The following is a 10,023-nucleotide window of genomic DNA, read 5'->3' as shown; positions in this document are numbered from 1 at the left end:
TTTGTTATTTGAAAGGCACTCTAGGACAAGGTATTTTATTGAGCTCTTATTATGACTTGAATCTGCAGGGTTGGTGTGACTCAAATTAGGCTGCTTGTAATCTCACTCGTCGTTCTTTTTCTGGTTGGATAGTGTTTCTTGGTAAGTCTCCCATCTCATGGAAAATCAAGAAGCAACACACAGTGTCAACATCATCTACGGAAGCTGAATACAGGTCCATGTCTGCCGTTACTTGTGAGCTAAAATGGCTCAATGCATTGTTATCGAGTCTTGGTGTACAACATCCAAAGGTGATAAAATTGTTTTGTGACAATGAATCGGCTCTGCATCTTGATAAGAATCTAGTGTTTCATGAACGATCAAATAATATTGAGGTTGATTGTCACTTTGTTCCACAACAAGAAATTAGCTATTTTGCGATAGCCAAAATTTTTCGCAAAAATAGCAAAAGTTGTCATAGAAAATAGTTATGACAGTCAACTATCGTAAATTGTTTGTCGTAGTCAGCATTGTCGTATATAAGTTTTTTTTTGCGACAGTTTGACTGTTGTAAAGAATTATTACGACGGTTTTATTAGTTTCAACGACGATTTTTTATTTAGTCGCTGTAATTATTTTACGACAGTTTGAAACTGTCGTAAGTTGCGACAGGAAACAAAACTGTTGTAAAAAATGGTTTTAGAGACGGCTAGCCGTCGTAAAAAATAAAAAAAAAACGCCCACCCCCTACCCCCCTTACCCAAGCCTACCTTCCCCTGCCCCCATAACAACCTTTCGCACCACCACCGACAACCACCTACAACTCTCCTTCCTACCACCACCTTACACAAAGAAACATTAAGATTTTATCTAATAATTAAACCCCAACAAATAAAACTCAAACAAAATAAACCCAACATATAATAAGCGCACATAAATGAAAATATATAATAAAAATAACAAAACACACTAGTAGAAAAATTGTCATTTGTAACGTGTTATTTGTAACGGGCAAAGCTATGCCTGTTACAATAAACATATGTGTAACGGTCAAAATAACAGTCCGTTACAAATACATATTATTCGTAACGGGCAACATGGTGCCCGTTACGAAAACTATGTTTTTTGTAACGGGCAAGATCTTGACCGTTACGAATAGTTATTTATTTGTAACGGACAAGATTGTGCCCGTTACAAATGTTTGAATTTGGGCCCAGCTGATGAGAAAAGCCCATTTATAACTAGGGTTTCACTCTCCTCAGTCAGTCAGTCCTTAAGCCGTCATTTCCTCATCTTCTTTCCTTTCTCCTCTCTCCTCTCTCCTCTCTCCTTCAAAAACCTTAACATCCCCAATTTCCCACTCGATGACATCTTATCAATGGATGTTCAGCTCTTACAAAACCCTAAAATTCCATCCCCAAATCAACCAAATTCCTCAAATTCTCTCAATGTCTTCCTCAGAGTTTGCCCCCTTCCAATTGCTCCTTCCAAACCCTCTAAATCGAAACAACCTAATTCGAAAAAACCCAGTAAGAGTTGTCTTACGATCAATGACAATTCATTCTATTACGATTATTCCCTCGATTTACGATTCTAACACGTTGAAATCTGAAGTTTACAACAGATTTTCGCATGTTTTTTCTTCAAATTCTTCTTAGGTTTGTTGTTTGAATTCCCCCCTTTTTTAGTTTTTGGTATTTTTTCAATTGATTGACTGCATACTTTTTTAAGTGAATTGTGGTTATAACTGTGCAGGATGAAGTGTATGATAAGCTCATGAGACCAATGGTTGAGGGATTTATGAGTGGAAAAGGTGGGCTTTCGGCTGCTTTAGGGCCTAGTGGTTCTGGGAAAACTCACACCGTTTTCGGGTCTGTCAAAGTACCCGGTTTGGTTCCTCGCGCTCTTTGCCACATTTTTTATGCTGAAGCTGGTAAATCGTCTATGACATCGAGGTGATTATGCTCGCAATTTTCCTTTTGAGGTTCAATTAATAGTATTATATATGTGTGAGATTGTAATTCGTTTTTTTCTCTATGTTGCTCTTTTAAAGTCTTTGCGGTCCTGTTGGTGAATTGCTCTCGAAGATTCGGTAGATCGAAGCCTCTTCATAAGGTCTTTGGTGGTGGTAAACGTATGTTTCCTCAATTTTTGATTTTTCCCTCTTTTTTTATTATTGAAATGTTGTTTGTATATTCTGAATTTGATTGTTCCCTTTACAATTTGTGCGAATTGATGATTGTTTTTAGCTTGATTATTGTTTATTAATGGAGATCGGGAGTGATTTTGATTGTATTTGTTGCTTTTATTGATTGATTTATTTGTATGATGGTGTTATTATTACAGATCTGAGTTTTGTTGCAGCCTCCTAAACCTCCTAATGTGTTTTTATTGAAATTATGCTGCCATGATAGAAGAGGGCTATTACATAATATATCTTATTTTTGTTTGTCTAATTTCGCAATTAATTGGTAATATAGTCTGATGTTGTTGGACTAATTGCTTTGCAGTAATTTTATTCTTCTTTTATTCAATTTTCTTTGTAAATTTTGTGATATGTTTGTGTAATTGTGTTGTTGGTAGGTGGATCATGGATAGAGTCATGGGTCCTTGGTTAGTATTATCTACATATGCCTGAGATTTAGATCGAAAAAGTGATGATCGCAGCTTTATGAGAATTTTTTTTGGTCTAATACAATATAGAAGTCCTAATTTTAAATTTGAGGATTAGTTGTCTAATTGATCAAGTATTTCAGTCTCAATTTAAGTTGGATATTTTATTTCCAACCTTACTTCTTGAGTTTGTTGCATTAAAAATACGTAGCATGAGCTTTTCCATAAGGCACAATGTGTCAATGTCTAATCAATATGGATTATAGAGGTCGTAGGCTTATGAGGCCTTGGCCTAGTGATAAAGGCTAAAAGCTTGTAGTTGTTCAAACTATAGATAATTTATTAATAGTTGCTGTCGCTGGCTACTTTTTTCGGGAGCTATATGTAGAGTGAGAGGGTGGGAGGTGGAGGTTTGGCTTCTACTTGAATTTTTTTCATACTGGTGAATATTACACTTGTACATTAGCATTTAGTAGTATATGGAATGCAGTACTCAAATGTGTTAAGAGTCTCTTTTAATGTTCTGAAGTACTCTCTGTACTTTTTTTTCGACAAAAGCTTCAGACCTTTTGCTTGAGTTTAAAACAAGTATCACCTCATTAAATTGGACTCATATAACTTCAAAATTGGACTCATATAACTTCAAAACAAGTATCATCTCATTAAAACAAGTATCATCTCATTATTCCACGTGCATATCAACTCATAGAATGGTAATGTCCAGTTCACTCAATGAATTGTTCAGTTTACTGTCAATCTGTCATTCTCATAATCTCATGTCTTGTGGAAAGGAAGATGTTACAGCTTCCCTGGGTTGATATGCACGTGGAATAATGTTTAATATGTACATGAAATTCTGATATTCTGATTTGAATAGTCATAATAAGATCTGATTTAATTTATGAATGTAGGGTACTAATATACCTGAGGAGAGTCTTCCTGAGCCATTTAACCAGAAGAAGCGTGATCTGCTGTTACATATCTTCGAACAATCAAGTACAAGCTCTCGCATTCAGAAATTTGCTAGTGTAGCAGAGTCAGACACAGCTCAAGCATCCCATTTTTCTCCATCTTTAGGGGAGCATTTTTTCAATGGGAGGATCATACAGTAAATCAAGGAACAGTCTCCAGAGTCCATCAGATTTCATTTTGGTCATACACAAGAGATGATTGATTTCGCGGGGGAAGTTGGTGCTCCAGACAAACCACTTGAGTTGCAGTAATTTGTGGAAGATGTAAACGATTTAACATTAATTTAGTGGAAAATCATTTAAATCTCTTATTGCCATTGAGATTTTCTTTTGCTCTATTTTTTCAGTTTTAGTTATTAGGTGATAATAAATGTATTTTTTTTTTGTTGATTGTATATATATGAAGTACTATTTTTATCTCAATTAATTAATAAAATAATTGTGCTATAATTATTATGCAAGCTAGCTAATCCAGCACAACATGTGCTGTATTTTTTTTAAATTGGGTTACACACTATTTGTAACGGGCATATATCATGCCCGTTACAATTAACCCCGTTATTTGTAACGGGCAGTTGAAAGTCCCGTTACAAATAAATCGTTATTTGTAACGGACACTTGAAATGTCCGTTACGAATAACGGGTTATTTATAACGAGCACTTGAAATGTCCGTTACGAATAACGGGTTATTCGTAACGAGCACTAGAAATGCCCGTTACGAATAACGGGTTATTCGTAACGGTGGCATACGTAACGCCCGATGCCCGTTACGGATAGCTATTTTTCCACTAGTGACATCAAACAAGATATACAAATATACATCCAATAATAAAAAAAAACCCACAATATATAAATTAAACAAAAAAATAGAAATTATCCAAACAGTACAAAATTCGAACAAACAAGCCACAATAAATCCAAAGAAAATAAACAAATTATAACAAATTGAAACGAAAATCAACACAAAAATAGAAGAAAAAAATTCATAGGAAAATAAACGAACAACAAAAAAGGTAGTTAAGCACAAAATAATGAAATTAGACCAAAAAATATCATAATATAAACAAAAACCACAATAATAAACACAAAAAAATTTACATACCTTCAAAAATTTTCTTCTTTTTTGGTGTTGATTTTCAAATTTGATCATAAAACTCTAGATGTGGAATTTTTATGGTCGAATTTGACAAATAAAACCCTAATATCATGAAATTGAACCTGAATTCGCCATTTTTTAGAACACAAGAAAGAGCGAAAAGGAGGACGAGAAAGAGAGGAAAGAAGGAGGATGAGAAACAAAGAGTAGACCGAAAAAGAGAGGAGGATAAGAGGGGAGATGATCCGAGAAAGAGAGAGGAGAGAGAATTTACACTACTAGAAAACAGTCCATTTCCGACGGAAAAGTTTCGTCGGAAACACCTTGAAATCCGTCGGAAAAGGTGTTTCTGGTACAAGAATAATCGGTCGTTGGACAATCACCCTCAAGCCAAACACTATTTCTACCTAAACTAACCTAAGACAAGTCTAGGGAAAGTAAAGGATCGTATCCACAGGGTATGGGAATGAGTACACCGAGAATATGAAACGGTTGTAATCTAGTTCGGTCACAAGTTTGGGATTTGATTAAATAACTACTATGGAGACAAACACTAGGGGGGGAATGGGAATCGACACCAACCAAACCAATGAATCAAAACAATAAGCAAGCATGTACACAAATTGGGTGATAGAAAGGGCACTCAACATTGTCTTCTTCTGAAGCCACCACACTAAGCGTTCTTAAACCAAACTCAACCAGCAAGATAGGCCAAACAAGTCTTAATAATGGGAAGTAGACGACTACCTCGGGTTTGTCTTTCGATCGGTTCGAGATAGTACTAAGGCACAAATAATGGGGATTTCTCACCTAAATATTGCAACTAAGACTACTATATCATCCAAACAAGGAACCGTAATCAAGATAGAAATTCGGTCTAATCATACAAGAAAAGGTTCACTTCTTTCGAAACCACAACATTAAGCATTCCTAAACCAAACTCAACTAGAAAGATAGGCCAACCAAGTTTTAACAGTGGGAAGTATACTACTTACTCGGGTTTGTCTTTCGATCGGTTCGAGATAGTACTAAGGAAGAAATAATTGGGATTTTTCTCCTAATTACCGCAACTAAGAATACTACATCATCCAAACAAGGGACCGTAATCAAGAGGAATTTAGAATAATCATACAAGAAAGGGCTCACAACTAGACCTCATCTTTCATGGCAAGCATAGAAGTGAATAGATGAGCAATAAGTATTACACATGCAATTAACCAATTCTTTAACAATCAATCATCAATGCAAAATGAACATGCAAGAACAAATATCAATCAACCCATGGCTGATTGGTAGGGTCTTCACCCAACCCCTAGCTAATTAACTACTCACTAAGCATGGTAAAGAACAACATAACTACAAGTTCCAATACTATCATCAATCTAACAAGTTGAAAGGAGTAATATATCTAAGCTAATTGAACATGCAACAACAAATAACCTAGATTAAAAGACAAATCTATAATTCAAAGCAATTAAAAACAGAAAATAAAGAGTAAGGGAAAGAGGAAAGAGATTACTAATGAAGCTTCAAGGTTGAGAAAATGTTGAAAATGAGAATACAAACTTCAATTAATCTACTTTAATGATAAAGTTTGAGAGAAATTAAGCTAATTAATAAGAGTTTAGAGAGTTAACTAAGAGAGAAGAGCATAAGGAAGCTAAAGGGAAGAAGGCGATCTCCTCCAAGGAAGAAGGTGCAGAAAACAAAAGCCAAGGGTCGTATTTATACACCCCGAATTTACATTGTAAAATCCGACCAAAAATTCGAGTTTGCATGTAGGAGAGTCCACTCCTACATAGAGGAGCGCCCGCTCCTCAGGCTGGAGCGCCTTCTCTTGGCTCTTGCGCGCCCTCTCCTCCTGCGGCAGTTTGAGGCAGTTTGTGGAAGATCAGGGAGGAGTGCCCGCTCGTACTATGGTGCACGCCCTCTCATAGCTGGGAATAAAGAGATGCAGATTGTGGTGCTTGGGGAAGGAGCACGCTCTCCTTGGGGACTGCACGCCCTGTCTTCTTGTGTTGTACTTCCAATATAGTTCTTCATGTTCATGCTATATAACCTATTTCTCCTTGTATCTACAAACACAAATACACACGTAAAAAAGAACAGGGAAGCCAAGAGTTGTAATCATGCACAAAAAGGAGTCGGAAAAGGGGGGAAAGAGGGGAAAATGACAACAAAATTGTGTAAAAAATGCCATGATAAGTGGACAAATAAAACACTTATCAAATTCCCCCAAGCTAGCTAATTTCTTGTCCCTTAGCAATTCACTTGGAGTAAAAGAAACCAATAGATTAGTCCGCTCAAAGAAAAGCACATGTAAAAATAAAAGAATCATTAAGCAATAAAACTCGAGCATGAGGTATATGCCTAAGATCAACCACGGTCATGACAAGCTAAGGCCTAGATAACCTTCCCGAATGTACTCAACTTTAGTCCATTCAACCAATCTTACCGCTTCCCCAACACAAAGTTCAAAATCCCCTTAATGGTACTGTAGGGAATATTTCAAGCGTTAATCCCCTAGCTTGAACCCCATTGTGATCATACACTAAAGTACGGTGGCGTCCAAAAGGGCAGAAGATAGAGCAAAAGAGTCGCCAACAAGTTTTAGGAACTTGTAAACCGTTCACAGGGTGAAGGTTACACCCCTTAACGATCCAAGAGATCATCAACTCCATAAGGTCTAGAACCAAATAAGGGTTCGGGGATGAAGGTACAAATCCAACCTAAAAGAGATTGAACCTGCCCTAATAATAGGCCTCTACTTTATTCAGATCGTATTCATGTGCGCTTTCTAATTAACATACAATCAATCGGATCAACCCTAAACCTGTTTATCTATGTTGGTTGAATATTAATGCACAAATAAATTATTATTGGCGATCACTTGAAATCATAATCATATTTCTAACAAGATTATTAATTATCTTATTAAGCGTGTTTACAAGTACCAAATTCCCTTTAAACATGCAATAAAAGGCGTGATCAAGCAATAACAATAAATATCAAGCAACATAATAATAATCATAATAAATATCATGACAATAAAATTATAATCATCATCAAGATAATAATAATCATAAATAAAATAATCATTATAATAACAATAATAATAATAATATTCATAATCATCATAAATTATAACAATTATAATCATAATCATATTCATGTTAATATTAAAGCATAATAATAACAAGATCCTAGGCATGATACTAACAAGATTAATAACAAACCCTAGCATGTCACTAAGCAATAAAAATCAAATCTTTAACCCTAACATGATACTAACAATCATAAACATTAAGGAAAACATAGGAAGCATCGTACTTTTAATCATACTTGATATTAAAATTACCCTAGACATGATACTAGGAAAATCATAATAACAATATAAACATGATCTCTACATCATAATATCAATAAATCAATTAAAGTACTTACTTTGATGCCTCGTACCTCTTTCTAATAACAAAATACACGCGTTAGTAACTTCAAGGAAAGTAATAAACAAACAATTAAATTAAATAATTGAAATAGAGATTTGGGACCAAACCCTCATAAATTAAAACCTTTCACGTCTAGGGAGAAGGCAACTTCGAATATGGCTAGGGGTTTCTAGATCTTGTGAATGCGGAATTTTGTATGTAAAAGCAAAGTTTGAGAAAGAAAGAGAAAGATGAATGAATTAATTAGAAGAGAATGAGAGTTGAAAACTGATTGTAGGTGAATTAAAACGGAGTTTTTAATACGTTATTTATAGAGAAAATCAGCCTAAAAGATAAAATATCAAAATAGAGCATCTGGTGCACCTAAAACAGAGCTGGGGCCAGCACCAGCTAATTGGCGCCAGGCGCCAATGCCAGCGCCAAGCGCCAAGCCTAGCTCCAGGCGCCCAATGCCTGGCGTTAGACGCTAGTCCTGTTTCTGACGCATTTTCGAAAATCAGATAAGTTTTGCCATACAGGAGGATAAAATCGTATCTTTTCCTCAAAAATGTTCTTTGATTTTAATTAAAACTCTGAAAAGTCAACAAAAGTCAATTTATCAATGCTAATTGAATTAGGAATGAAAAGAACCTTCTAGAAGAATCTAGAAGACTAAAACCATTCCTAATTGCATTAGGAATGATAAATCATATTAGGCCCTCCCCTAAATCATTGGGCCGCATATAAGGCTTAAACCGGGCCCAGTTTAGTAAATTGGTCATAACTTCCTCAATATTCATGGGAATTGGGCTTATAATATATCGTTGGAAAGCTCTTGTCAAGCCCCATCCAACTACACTACTATTGGACCCATATCATGGACCAACCAAACTGGATTGGCTGTTTTCTTAAAAATAAGTTTTCAAAAACAAAGAGAAGAGAAGAAAAGAAATTAAAACTTATCCGCAACACTAAAATTTCCATACTTTCGCTTCATTCGATTATGATTCGACGCAAAAGGTACTCATCACTGGGTTTGGATTTGGGGAGACACAAATGGGTGTCTACAGAAGCCCCCACTTTGACTGAGTTTGGAGAAACGCAAGTTTCGAAAATGAAAGTCAAAGTATCGATAGGGACGGAGAATGATTCAGAACGTTCTGCGATCCTAAGCCACTCTTGTAATGCCGATACCTGCAAACTAGCGTTAGTTAAACAGATAAGAGAGTTAAGAAACGCGTATCTTGCACCGTCGAGCACACGTCTCTGAAAGTAACCGATTGTTTTGATGACCTCCTGCAAGCTAGAGAATTCCATTCCGCTTGAAAACTGCTACGCCCGTAACTGCTTCCAATATAGAAGATTGCTTCGCCTGAAACTATCCTCCTCCGCTTTGATAATATTCCACATCCAAGGGAATACTATCGAAGATTGCTTCTCTTGAAACAATCCTCAGTTGTTTGTGACAACTCTCCACAATCTAGGGAACGCCACCTTGTTGTTTCGATGTTCACTCATCTCTGAACAAAGAGCTTCTTTTTTTATATGTTCACGCGTCTCTGAACAAAGAGCTTCTCTCTTTTTTTTTGAATATGTCCACGCGTCTCTGAACAATAGAGCTTTTTTTTTAATATGAACTTCCAAATGATGTGTCCACGCGTCTCTGAACGAAGAGATTGATAATAAGATGCCCACATGCCTCTGAGCAAAAGAGCTTGAAAATAGGAGATCTTTGATGATATGTCCACGCGTTTCTGAACAAAGAGCTTTTGAATGATATGCCCACGCGTCTCTGGAGCAAAGGAGCTTGATGGAAATGTTCACGCATCTCTGAACAAAGAGCTTGAATAATATGCCCACGCGTCTCTAGAGCAAAGATCTTGAATGGAGATGTTCACGCGTCTCTGAACAAAAGAGCTTGAATAATATGCCCAC

General features: G+C 36.1%; 1 long non-coding RNA gene across 1 annotated transcript; it reads left to right on the top strand.

Annotated features, from left to right (window-relative positions):
* The first annotated feature begins 1,232 nt into the window (after positions 1–1,232).
* Positions 1,233–4,043, top strand: LOC110718259. The gene is made up of 3 exons (XR_002510882.1): positions 1,233–1,934; positions 2,033–2,113; positions 3,504–4,043. It is a non-coding gene; the product is annotated as an uncharacterized LOC110718259 (long non-coding RNA).
* The last annotated feature ends 5,980 nt before the right edge of the window (positions 4,044–10,023 follow it).

Source organism: Chenopodium quinoa, unplaced genomic scaffold (assembly GCF_001683475.1).
Source record: "Chenopodium quinoa cultivar QQ74 unplaced genomic scaffold, ASM168347v1, whole genome shotgun sequence".
Lineage (NCBI taxonomy): Eukaryota > Viridiplantae > Streptophyta > Magnoliopsida > Caryophyllales > Amaranthaceae > Chenopodium > Chenopodium quinoa.
Note: the sequence above shows the minus strand (reverse complement) of the source record. Positions and strands in the feature narration are given on the sequence as shown.